General features: G+C 40.5%; 1 pseudogene; it reads right to left on the reverse strand.

Moving 5' to 3' along the window:
• Positions 1-5,888: 5,888 nt before the first annotated feature.
• LOC131496346 (large ribosomal subunit protein eL8-like) overlaps positions 5,889-12,509 on the reverse strand; it is a 94,223-nt pseudogene continuing 87,602 nt past the window's right edge.

Genomic DNA, 12,509 nt, shown 5'->3' on the forward strand with positions numbered 1-12,509 from the left:
AGATGAATCAGAACACCACATTTCCTAGCATTTTGACTAATTAAAATGTGACAGTTGTTGTTTTTAAAGCATTTCAGATTAAAAGGAATAACAAGAACATTCAAGAGTCTATAACATAAAATTCCATTCCCTGTACCACAAATGTCATTATAGCCCTTACCTGAAAAACCGGGTAGTAATGTAATTAATTCTTTGAATTGTTGTGATGATTCAGGTTTTAAAGAAATGCAAATCATTAAGCCTAATTGCCTGGCACATAATAAGAGCAAAACAAGAGCAGCTATTTGTATTAGCTGGTATAACAAAAGCATTTCCAAACACTCCTGGATCTCTGCAGGAATGGCTCCTCCACTCACTGATTCATTCATTCAACCAATATCTACCGAACACACATAGTTTACAAGGCACTGGTCTAGTCACTGGCAATGGGGACGCGAGGGTGAAGAGAGGGCTCTCTCTGAGCCCATCTCCTTTGAGAATCTTTCTCTGACCACTCGAGCCTGGGTCACACCCCATCCAACACACCACCCTGTCACCCCTGCAGGTCACTACGATTTGATTCAGAAGTGCTTATCACTACCCAAAATTATCTTTTTCATGTATTTGTTGACTCACTTATTTTCAGTTCGCTCACTCCAGCCCAACCCCCCCAGGACACACATTCCACGGAGGCAGGAACTGTGTCTTCTCACTTACCACTGTATTCCCTGCATGGTACAGGCTTAGGCTGACTCAGGGCTCACATAATTCAACCTCACTTTCATAGCAAAACTCCAGAGAAGAAAATCATCAGAAAAATTCATTTGCTTTTCTTTGTTGGTTATGTTGATGTGTGGAATTAATGAAAGAAAAGCTGAAAAGAGGTGAGATCATTTAATTCACAGAAGCAAACACCCATGAACAATGGCCTTCAATTATCCGGAAGTCTGGGTTCTAATGCTGTGAGACTGTGTGCAACACAGCCTCCCCAACCACATCCTGATCTATAAAATAGAAAGGACGATGTCCTCTCTGACAAACCCGCTTGTAGAGCCATCATAGGACAAAAACATACAAATACACAAATGTAGCTGCCATTCAGACCCTATTCCTTACCACATTCTTCACACGCATCTGCCCAGCTGGATCTTACACAAGCGAGCCTTTGAAGTACAGAAGAGCAGGGATCATTTTCATTCTGTTTTCCAGAAAAGGATACTGATACGTACAGAGTTCTTCGGACTGTGGTAAGAAAAGAGCAAGGAGAGAAGGGGGAAGGAGGAAGCAAAGAGTCAAGCAGCATATTTGCAAGATGCTATTGTTCATCCACACTCACTTTCATCATTTCCTGTGACCCTCTCAGTCACCCTCGTCCCACTTTATAAATGAGGAAACTGAAGTCCAGAGAGTTTAAGGGAATGGCTTTCCCACAGGGAGCCTACTGGTAAATGGAGACAACAGGCTCCACCCATTTCAAACCCCACACACTTCATTTTCACCCTGTTGCTTCCAAGAAATGATCAAGGGCAAGAAATTTGGGAGGAGACAAACATGCTATGAAAAAGAAAATTTTTAATTACTCAATAATTTTTTAAATAAAGGAGAACTATCAACTCTTTATTTTTTTTCCCAGTTGAACTCTGGGGGGAAATGTATGTGGAGCAACATGAGGTTCGCCACGGGGAAGACTTTAATAACAGATACAGTGTTTTCGTCACTAATGAGCTAATGAAAGATACCTTTGGAATAGGGTTCCAAGATGTGTGTAAACCCTGACACCAGGGCGCCTGGATGGCTTAGTTGGTTGAGTGTCCAACTTCAGCTCAGGTCAGGATCTCGCAGTTTGTGGGTTCCAGCCCCACGTTGGGCTCTGTGCTGACAGCTCAGAGCCTGGAGCCTGCTTCAGATTCTATGTCTCCCTCTCTCTGCCCCTCCCCTGCTCACGCTCTGTCTCTTTCTCTCAAAACTAAATAAACATACATACATAAAAATTCTGACATCAAACCTTTCATCATTCTAGGAGGATTTTTTTTTTTTTAATTTTTTTTTTTTTTTTCAACGTTTATTTATTTTTGGGACAGAGAGACAGAGCATGAACGGGGGAGGGGCAGAGAGAGAGGGAGACACAGAATCGGAAACAGGCTCCAGGCTCCGAGCCATCAGCCCAGAGCCTGACGCGGGGCTCGAACTCACGGACCGCGAGATCGTGACCTGGCTGAAGTCGGACGCTTAACCGACTGCGCCACCCAGGCGCCCCCATTCTAGGAGGATTTGAATGAGAGTCTATGTGAAGACAACGATGTTAACTTAAAGTTTCTAGTTGTGATCTTTGATCTTTATAAAACAGAACTGTCTTTTTAAATTATAAAAGGATACATTTTTACACACTTTTAAAAATTCAGAAGTGAATAATATAGACAGTACCCCCACAAACTCGCCTCATAATCCAGAGACAATCATCATTAACAGCTTGACATAGTTACTGTCTACACTGTATTTGTTTATGCATGCATAAACTTTTACCTGCTTGTGACCATTCTGTACATACTGTTCTCTAACCATTTTTTCTCACTCTTTATGATAGACAGTGTCTCAAGTCAATAAGATAGATCTACCTTTTTCTTTTCAATAGCTACGTAGTGGATATACCATAAGTATTATTTCCTTTGTCTTTGTTTAGGAATTTAATACAATCTTTTCAGAGACGGAACATATTGTTCCACCAGGTTTGTTTTTTTTTTCATTCTCCTGTCCAGTTTGAAGTTCCCACACAGTTTTAGTAGGTCCTACTATATAGGTGTGAAAACAGTCATTTCTTTCTTTCCCAGAAGCTTTGGCCACTTGGTCCACTAATTCCGTGTATGTAAGAAATACTGACCAAAAAAATAAGCATTCATTTCTAGAACAAAAAAGGTCTTCAGGTAAAGGTTACGGAGTCTTCTGCTTCATACAGAACTTGTGAAAAATAAAATCTTTATTGCATGAGGCTCAAAGTCAATATCCCATGGCCGGAGAAGTGACCACAATCTCACATCGTGGAAGTACTTAGAATGCTTATAAACCACGTAAAGGACTTTGGACTTCATCCTGGAGGCAGTAGGAGTCGGTGGGATATGGATGTGTTCTTTAACTGGAGGACAGCATGATCAGATAAATGATATAGAAAGATCTCGTGGGCTGAAGATAACGGTTTAAAATGAGGAAAACCCAAGGGTGAGAAGACCCAGTTGCCATGAATGAAAAGTTTCTTTTAAAGATTTAAGTATTATACTTTATTAATACTTTATTTTTCTAAAGCTACTGCTCTATATACTTTATTAAGGTATTAAGTATCGTTGGGGAAAATTGACTCTAAGCCTGGGTATAATCACGCTGACAGAACTATAAATACAAACTCTGACCTTACCTTCACCCTCTAAAATGTCCCTTGCTCTTGGTAAATTGCCAAAGAACTGACTTTCACTTCCAAGCTTCTATTCCTTACCACATGAACCTCTCTCTCTAGAGGGCTACTCAAGGATCCTCCCAACATGGGAGCTACTCCCTCCACAGCAAGAGAAAGGACAAGGAGGAAGCCTAATTAGCCTTATGACCTAATCTCAGAAGTCACACAATGTCACATCCACCACATGTATTTCATTAGAAGTAAGTCATTTAGTCCAAATCACACTTAAGGGGAGAGGAACTAAGTATCATCTCTTGAAGAGGGGAGGGTCAGAGAATTCATTGACATATTTTAAAACCACCACAGGAATCCAGTTTCAAATCCAGACTGATGCCCATGAGAACCAGAGCCTGAGGGGACTGTGAGACATAATTCTCCAGGAATTGATGAAAGCAAAAGGAAATTCTTCGGACTTCTACAGACCTTAGAAGTGGGTGGTTTAGTTTATCTAGACAGCTGAGGCGTGGGGAGGCCAGATGATATTTTAGTAATACTATGAACCTCCACATATTATCAGCTCTGTTAATGAGAGCATAACATCTAACTCTTTCCTGTCATTCCTCGTGAACTATGAGAACATCTCAAGTATTTCATCATTTCTATGTATTCCAAATTTTAACTCCAACCAAGAAAATTTAGCACAAACATTAGTGTTCAGGGAGTGTGTTCTTCTCTTCTGGAGCAGGATTAGACATATTTCATTTGGAGAATGTGAACCTTAAAACAAGCCTTCAAGTACCTGGATACTCTTTTCTGTTCAGGCTTCTGTGAAAGACAACTTTAGCTCATGTGTGTTTGTGTGCTAGAAATTAGATTGAGAAATTACATTCTTAAACCAAGTTATTGAGCCAGTCGGACACTGTAGGGTACAGGCAGGAATAAACTTTACTTTTTATCACCACTGTCCCCCTTTGAATCCTGCATAATTAATTCATTTACCCTCCCCTAAATGAAATCTCAAGCAGACCTCATAGTTTTTCCAATCACTCTCAAACAGTAAAATACTACTATATTTTATCTGGCCTAAAATGAGCATACCTTTCCATTTTAACATCTCCTCTCTGAGTCTTAATGTCATCGTATAATCACAATTAGAGGGGTTGTTTTTTTTCCTTTCTTAGTTGTATATGAAATAATGGAGCATCTTATCATCAATAGCATCTTAGAGTCAATGAAACATAGTATCTCTTCTTCTACTATTAAAAAAATCTATTTAAGCATAGTAACCAAAATTCTGTTCTCATCAAATTTAAAACTTCTTCCTTCTGGGGGCTCTGGCCTACTGCAGGCTTGGAAGCTGGTAATGAAAAACAAAAGGGGGGTGCTTAGATTCATATCTACCTCTTATTCTACTGTCTCCTTCACTCCCTAGCTGAGGCCTTGGGACCTCTCAGGGATTGGAATAAAGTGAGTGAAAAGAAGTCAGGGTAAATAAAAGTACAGTTACAGTACAGCTAGTTATACTCTGGCAGAGATAACCTCTCTGTGAGGGATGTTCTAAATGTCAATTCTTTCTTTCTTGGAGTGGTTTTGTGGCTTTTTCAGAGACAACTTCCATCACTGGAAATCTCTCGCCTACGGTTCCTTTGACGTACACCATGCCTCCTCCAGCTGGCCACTTACAACTTCCTCTTTAGCCACTGGTTTCTTATAGCCCACCCCTCCATTGGGTCAGTCCCTTTGTGTGGAGTCCCATTCGGAACAACCCAGTAGGATTCCCTCCTGTGGGGCCTCACGGGTTCATGGGGAGTTCAAGCATCCCTTGTCACACCAGCGGCTAGAAGTTGTGGTGGATTCCAGGAGGGCCACCTTCCCTTGTTCTGCTACAAGTCAGTGGAGCTCAGGCCAGTGACGCTCACCTTTAGACTCTGTGGTTGTGGGTCAGCTGCTAGTCCCTGCATCCCTCCGACTTGAAGGAACACACGAAAACCCTCCAGATGTCTCCATGAAGCACCCTCACTGGGTCTGAGGACACCATCTTATTACTTGCCGCTTGGAATGGTCAGTCTTGAGCAACCTGACTTCTGTTTTACATTTCATCTTCAACTTTGAGACAAACACACTCACACATAAAATGCTAAGTAAATCAAATTTTGTTTATTAAATCAATTCCTGGACTACTTTTTCAAAAAAAAAAAGTTGAGAAATTCTTTGTCATAAAAAATATGAGTAAGGTGAGATATAGTAACTATTTACTTTATGCTAGGTCAAATTATATACTGTTGAGGTATTGAGGACAAAACCTCAACAATGTGGTTATGTCTGCTAAGACTGCATAACCTAAATCTAATCATGAGGAAATGGCAGATAAAGACTCCAAATACAGAAATCAAATCAAATTATCAGCTTTCATACTGACAAAGATAATTGGGGGAATTTAGAGGCCAAATGCTAATGCCTGCTAGTATCTCACTCCTGAATTAATCAGACTTCACACGGGTACCCCCCCTCCCCCCCGCCCAGTTCTGTGCATAAACCATAGGCCTCTTAATTCAGGGGACAATGTCTCCCCTAGGAGAAAAGGACCCTAAAATACATGCGGGGCTCTGGGGTAGGCAGATCTAAAAGAGAAAAGAACCCAGAAAGGGCTGAAATACACATCCTCACAAGGCCCCCAGCAAAATTACAAAGATGAGCTTTGTAGATAGTTCCCCTTCCTAGGGGGGGATCTAGACCCTCAGGCACAGGGCTTGAAGACTCGACAACATCTTAGCTGGAATTAACACTTTCCTCCAGGTGAGATATACTCCAGGTAAGCCTAGCTTTCTTCCAAGGCACAAGTCCTGAAAGTTAGCTCAGGAATTAAAAAAATAATAATAATAAAGAAAGAAATTCCTTTTTTTTTTTAATGTTTATTTTTGAGAGACAAAGATAGACAGAGTGTGAGTGGGGGAGGGGCAGAGAGAGGAGACACAGAATCCAAAGCAGGCTCCAGGCTCTGAGCTGTCAGCACAGAGCCTGACACAGGCTGGTACTTACGAACCATGAGTTTCAGCCCCCAATCACCAGCACAGAGTCAGCCTGTGTAAGTGGTACCCCTTCATGATCAATTCCTTCTCTTAATCTCAATCTCACTGAAGCTTTGAGTAGGACAGATTTTAGGGTGGAAGTTCTCTTCCTTTTCTACCACATGGTTGAAAATTCTACTTTGATGGCCCGTGCAGGGATCCTGTGAAGAAGAGAAAGTGGATCCCTCTACATGAGAGAGCTGAATACTTTAGCGGTGTCCGTTTACTGTCCATTATACAGGTTTTTTTTTCCTTCTGGTTTATCATTTGCCTTCAATTTTTTTGACATTGGCCGAAAGGGAACTTTTTATGACTTTTATGTACAGAAAACTCAACAGCATCCACTTAGCCCAGTTTGGTGACCTTTAGCCTTTGCCTTCTCTGACTTGGCAATGCGAGCTACTGACTTTGGACCCTGATGTTGCCTCCCCAGTGACAGGCTATCTCATCATATCTGTCATTGTCACTGGCCCTGCTGGCTTCCACCAGCTTAGCCAGAACCCCTTTGTCTTCTGAGTTAATTTGTGTGAAGGTGACAGTGGTGCAGGTCTTCCAGTGAACCAGATGCCCCAGCCTAGTCTTCCCCTGTATGATGCCACAGGGAACCCCCATATTACGACACAGGGCAAGCAGGAAGACAGCCAGCTCAATGGGATCCACACCATATGCAATCACCACCAGCTGAGTCTTCTTGTTTTCCATCAAGGTGGTGACAGCGTTAACCACAGCTTGAAGGGCAGGAGGCCTCTTAGTGGGGACATCCCCTTTGCTGGCAGCTTTCTTCTCAGCCCAGGCCAACGATCTCTGCTTCTTCTCTTCCTTTTTCTCTGGTCTCTTCCTGTGGGCCAGCTTAAGCAGCTGAGAGATGTTTGGTGGTCCAAGAACTGGGTGAATTTGTTAATCTGGGAGGCAGACACTGATAGAGAATAGCCCTTTGCCACTGCAGCCGGAGGTAGTGGGGCCATTTGACAGAGCAGGTAAGGTCCCTTTTGGGCTGGATGTCCTGTCTAATGCCAAAATTCTTGGGCCTTTTCTCAAACAGGGGATTGACCACCTTCTTGGCCTCCTGCTTCTTCACAACAGCAGGGGCCAGGGCCACCTTCTTCCCCTTAGCCTTCTTTCCTTTTGGCATCTTTGATGGGCGGAGGAGAGAGCCATTGCCTTCAATTTTATGTGATTTCCTAAATACAGATATTTTGAATACTTAGCATGTTAATAGAAAATTCAAAGACAATAAAGAATTCATTAGGAACACAAGATAAAACCTTTTAACATTTTTAGTTATTAGCAACTCACTCATTCATCGGAAAATTGAGTTTTATTTTCAACTATGTGTGTACCATGCCCACTTTACTTCAGAATCACTTTGGAACATCAGATCTCATGCAAAAATACCTCTAATTTTGTGTCTCTGAAGCAGTAACACGTTCATTGAGACAGCATATTTTAGCATCTCTCTCATAGATCTTAAGTTTTCTAAGAAGGTACAAGACTGATCTGATTTTCAAGAAGTTATCTCACTTTTGATCTTCTCTGGGTTTTTCTTTCTTTTAAAAGACCATACTCCCTTTAGATAATCTCTCCTAGAATTCAGCACATTTTTATAGACTATCAATACTTCTCTTGAAAACTTATCAATTTTCATTAATCACAGAAAGCATATCTTTTCTCTTCACATATTACACACACTTTTTAGCGTGGAAGCTAACTGTCCTTATTCTGAACTATCTGGTCATTCAGGTTTAAGTGTATCTGTAGTATGTAAATAGCAATATTTGGATTTTGCATTTGAAGGCCAGCCTAGGAGTCTTAGTCTTATAATAGGGACATTTGGAGCACTCATATTAATTATTCTAAGCAATGTGCTTAGTATATCTATCATCTTGTATGCTTTCTATTTTTATACTTCTTGCTATTTCCCTTCTTTATAATCCTATCTTTTGCTGCATTGACTTGTATTAGCTTTTTCTTGTTTTCTAGAACTTACTGGTCATATGCCCTATTTATACTATTGTCATCTTGACATAATAGTTATTATAATAAATACATCTGAACCCATATTTCTGTATAAAAATCAATCATGATTTCCACCTGTGAAATACGACAACCTCTCCCTTACCTATCTTACTAGTTTTAACTGAGCTCTCTGATCCAAACAATTATTCTGTTTTTTCTTACTTTATATATCTTATCTTCTAAGAAATATTGTTTACATTTTCATTATGTTATAATCTTAGTAACAACTCTAAAATTTACTGGCCTGTCTGCTTACTGATTTTTGCTTTACATCCTTCTTCCCATTCTTGAGCTCTTAATTTTGATTCATTTCTCAGCCTATTGAACCAAAAGAACACTTGCTAAGTCTCCATTAGGCTGTATATGCTATTGCCCCCACCTACACTTTCCTCAGCCTTAATGCCCACCATTTGATTGTATCCAACTTCCTACTCTGTGTTCCCACAGCACGTCCATTGTGCATACTTCTGATATGGAACTTATTTCATTCTGTGCATGCACTACTGGAATTTAAGCTCCTTGAGAAAGTGAAAATTAGTAGTAGGAAACCTCATTAAAATGGAGTCAGGAAGTTTCAGCAGGGGGAGCTCTCATGAACTACAATCATAGTCAATTACAGACCCAACAGGAAGAGCCAGATTTGACCTTGCCCAGACTTGACCTTGTACATGGATACAACTCTACTATTCCAGCCAGAAGAAGAGATACTTTCCTCATTCCCTACTCCACCACCCACCCCCATCTCCCCACCCCTACAACAGCTCAGTCAATGAGAAGCCACCACACTTCAAACTCTTAGTTTACAGCAATGGACTTTTAGTTCCTAACAGCCTTCTCAACACGCCCCCTTTCTTCTTAAAAAAGCGTACCTCTCCTTTGTCCGCCAGACTTGCCTACAGTTTTATGACAGCCTGTTTGTCCCAGATTGCAATTCTCTTTCATTCCTGAATAAACCATCTTTTGCTGTTAAAATAACTGGCAGTTTTAATTTTAATTTTAACAAGAGCAATTGTGGGTTTTTTTCCCCTCTGTCATTTCTGCTTTGTTTCAAGTTAGCTACAAAGAGTCTGGGAAGCAAAAAATAGAGACTCTGTCACTATTGAAAGAAGAAAATCATTAGCTGAATTATCTAATATTTGATCACTGGGAACATTTCAGTATTCCATGTGCCATGCTGTAATGCTGAATTTGTAGACAGAAACATGGAAGAGAGAGAGCTGAAAGACATCATTCCCTTCTAGGAGCCATTCATCTGATAGTCAAAGCCACACTCTCCCACGTGAGGTACAATCAAGAAGAAGGCTGAGCACCAGACATGAGCTACGCCCACACTTAAGTGACAGGAGAACGGAGCGGGGCAGGTGGTGATGAGGAGAAGCAGGTAGCAGATTGAATCAACCCAGTGCTGACAGAAGTGGTCAACAGTATCTAACAATGGAGAAAGATCATGAAAGATGAGGGATGAGAACAAAAACAAGGTCGTTAGAGGTTGATGATCTTGTTTTCCATCTTTTATATATGATTAAGTCATCTCTGTGCCTTTCAGTTGTTATTTAAAACCGTGAATATTTAGATAAACAAAACCTCTGGCCAGCCTGGGTACTTACTGAAATGGGTCAATTAGCATATTTGAAAATTCAATATACTGTAGTCACATGCATGGAAATAAATGGTAAAAAGATTTTAAAAATTAATGTGGCATTTCAATCCCTCTCTATCTCAATCCCCATAAAAGTTGCTTTAATAAATTAAATGTTCCATTCATATTTCTTATAGCATAAAAGTCTAATTACCTTTAGGGGCGCGTGGGTGGCTCAGTCGGTTGAGCGTCCGACTTCAGCTCAGGTCACGATCTCACGGTTTGTGAGGTAGAGCCCCGCGTCAGGCTCTGGGCTGATGGCTCAGAGCCTGGAGCCTGCTTCCGATTCTGTGTCTCCCTCTCTCTCTGCCCCTCCCCCATTCATGCTCTGTCTCTCTCTGTCTCAAAAATAAATAAACATTAAAAAAAAATTTTTTTTTTAAAGTCTAATCACCTTTAAATGTAAACTTTTTTTTTTTTTTTTTTTTTTTGAGACAGAGAGAGACAGAGTATGAACGGGGGAGGGTAAGAGAGAGAGGGAGACACAGAATCCAAAGCAGACTCAGGCTCTGAGCTGTCAGCACAGAGCCCCACGCGGGGCTCGAACTCACAGACCATGAGATCATGACCTGAGCCAAAGTCGGACGCTTAACCGACTGAGCCACCCAGGCGCCCCAAATGTAAACTTTAAATGTAAAAAGTCTTGTCATCAAGAAAAAAAGAATATCAGATAAAAAATATCATGGCAGAGTTATTCACCTATTTGCATTTAACCACAGTCTATTGCTTTAGGAAAAGATTACTAAGGATTTGGAAAACTCCATGAAATCATATTCACATATGTGAAGGCAAAAAAATGTGTATATATATATATATATATATATATATATATATATGTATCACCCAAGTGTACTGTACATTGTACAGGCTCATGATGAAAGAGAATCTGCTTTTGGCGTTCACACTGATTCTTTGGCAATTTTCAAGGGCAAGGGCAAGAAGGTACTTCTACTTAAACATATAGTTTGTCACTGAATAGCTTATCAAGATTGTATCAGTTTTCTCTAAAAATCTTTGCACTCAGAGGAATTTCTTCATTACCACACATAACATGAGATGTTTCAGAACAGAGGGCTTTTTCAAATGAGAAATTCAATATCTAGAAGGAAACTTATCATTTATGGCCAAAACCACATGATGATTAATTTATTTGTTGAAATAAGTGTGTGTCAAGAACTTAACTATATTTAAGTGTGGTGTACATCAGTGTTTCTCATACCATCTATGGCAAAGGACCTTTTTTCCCTAGCCCATCATGATCTAATACCTTTGAAAAATATAATAAAAATAAGTTACTAAACAAAATAACTTAAAAAACAGCCCAACTTCTTATTATTACTTTCCACAGAATAAAATTATTCTCTCAAATTGCCCTTATAATGTTCTAAATACTCTCATTTTCTGTTCTTATCTATTTGTTGGCTACTGATAGTGGTGGCCCAGCCCCAGTCCATGGACCACTTTTGAGATATGATATTCACCATAAACTGATACTCATGGGGACCTGGGTGGCTCAGTCGGTTAAGCGTCCAACTTCGGCTCAGGTCATGATCTCATGGTTCAGGAGTTCGAGCCCTGCATTGGGCTCTGTGCTGCCTGGAGCCTGCTTCGGATTCTTTGTCTCCCTTTCTCTCTGCCCCCACCCCCACTCGTGCTGTCTCTTTCTCTCAAATATAAATAAAAATATTTTTAAAAACCTGATATTCATGACATTATATCCATCACAAAATGGTTAAATTGTACAGTGACATCTCTATCCTGATTCTTATGCAGGGCTAGTGACAAGGAGAGAGTATGTTTAATGCTTTAACCAACACGGGCGTTTGTGTCTCAACTCAATGGAGGCTTCCTTTGCTGCTTTGACTCTAATTAGGAAATGATTCTTTCAGTGAAAACAAATTCTGAAACCCTCCTCCTACTGGCACAACTAAGAGCAGACCAATTACAGAAGAGAACAGATACACAGAAAGAGAACTTGCATGGAAACTACACAATCAGGCTTCTTTTATAATCTGACCTAGGGGTGCCTGGGTGGCTCAGTCGGTTGAGCGTCCGACTTCAGCTCAGGTCATGATCTCACAGTCTGTGAGTTTGAGCCACGTGTTGGGCTCTGTGCTGACAGCTCAGAGCATGGAGCCTGCTTCAGATTCTGTGTCTCCCTCTCTCTCTGCACCTCCTCTGCTCGCGCTCTGTCTGTCTCTCTCTCTCTCTCAAAAATAAACATTAAAAAAAATTTTTAAAAAAAGAAGAAATAATCTGATTTAAAAATGGGCAGAGGACCTGAAGAGACATTTTTCCATAGAAGATGTGCAGATGCTCAACAGACACATGAAAAGATGCTCAATGTCATTCATTGTCAGGGAAATACAAATCAAAACTACAATGAGATATCACAACTGTCAGAATGGCTAAAATAAAAAAG

This window comes from Neofelis nebulosa, chromosome 15 (genome assembly GCF_028018385.1).
Source record: "Neofelis nebulosa isolate mNeoNeb1 chromosome 15, mNeoNeb1.pri, whole genome shotgun sequence".
Classification (NCBI taxonomy): domain Eukaryota; kingdom Metazoa; phylum Chordata; class Mammalia; order Carnivora; family Felidae; genus Neofelis; species Neofelis nebulosa.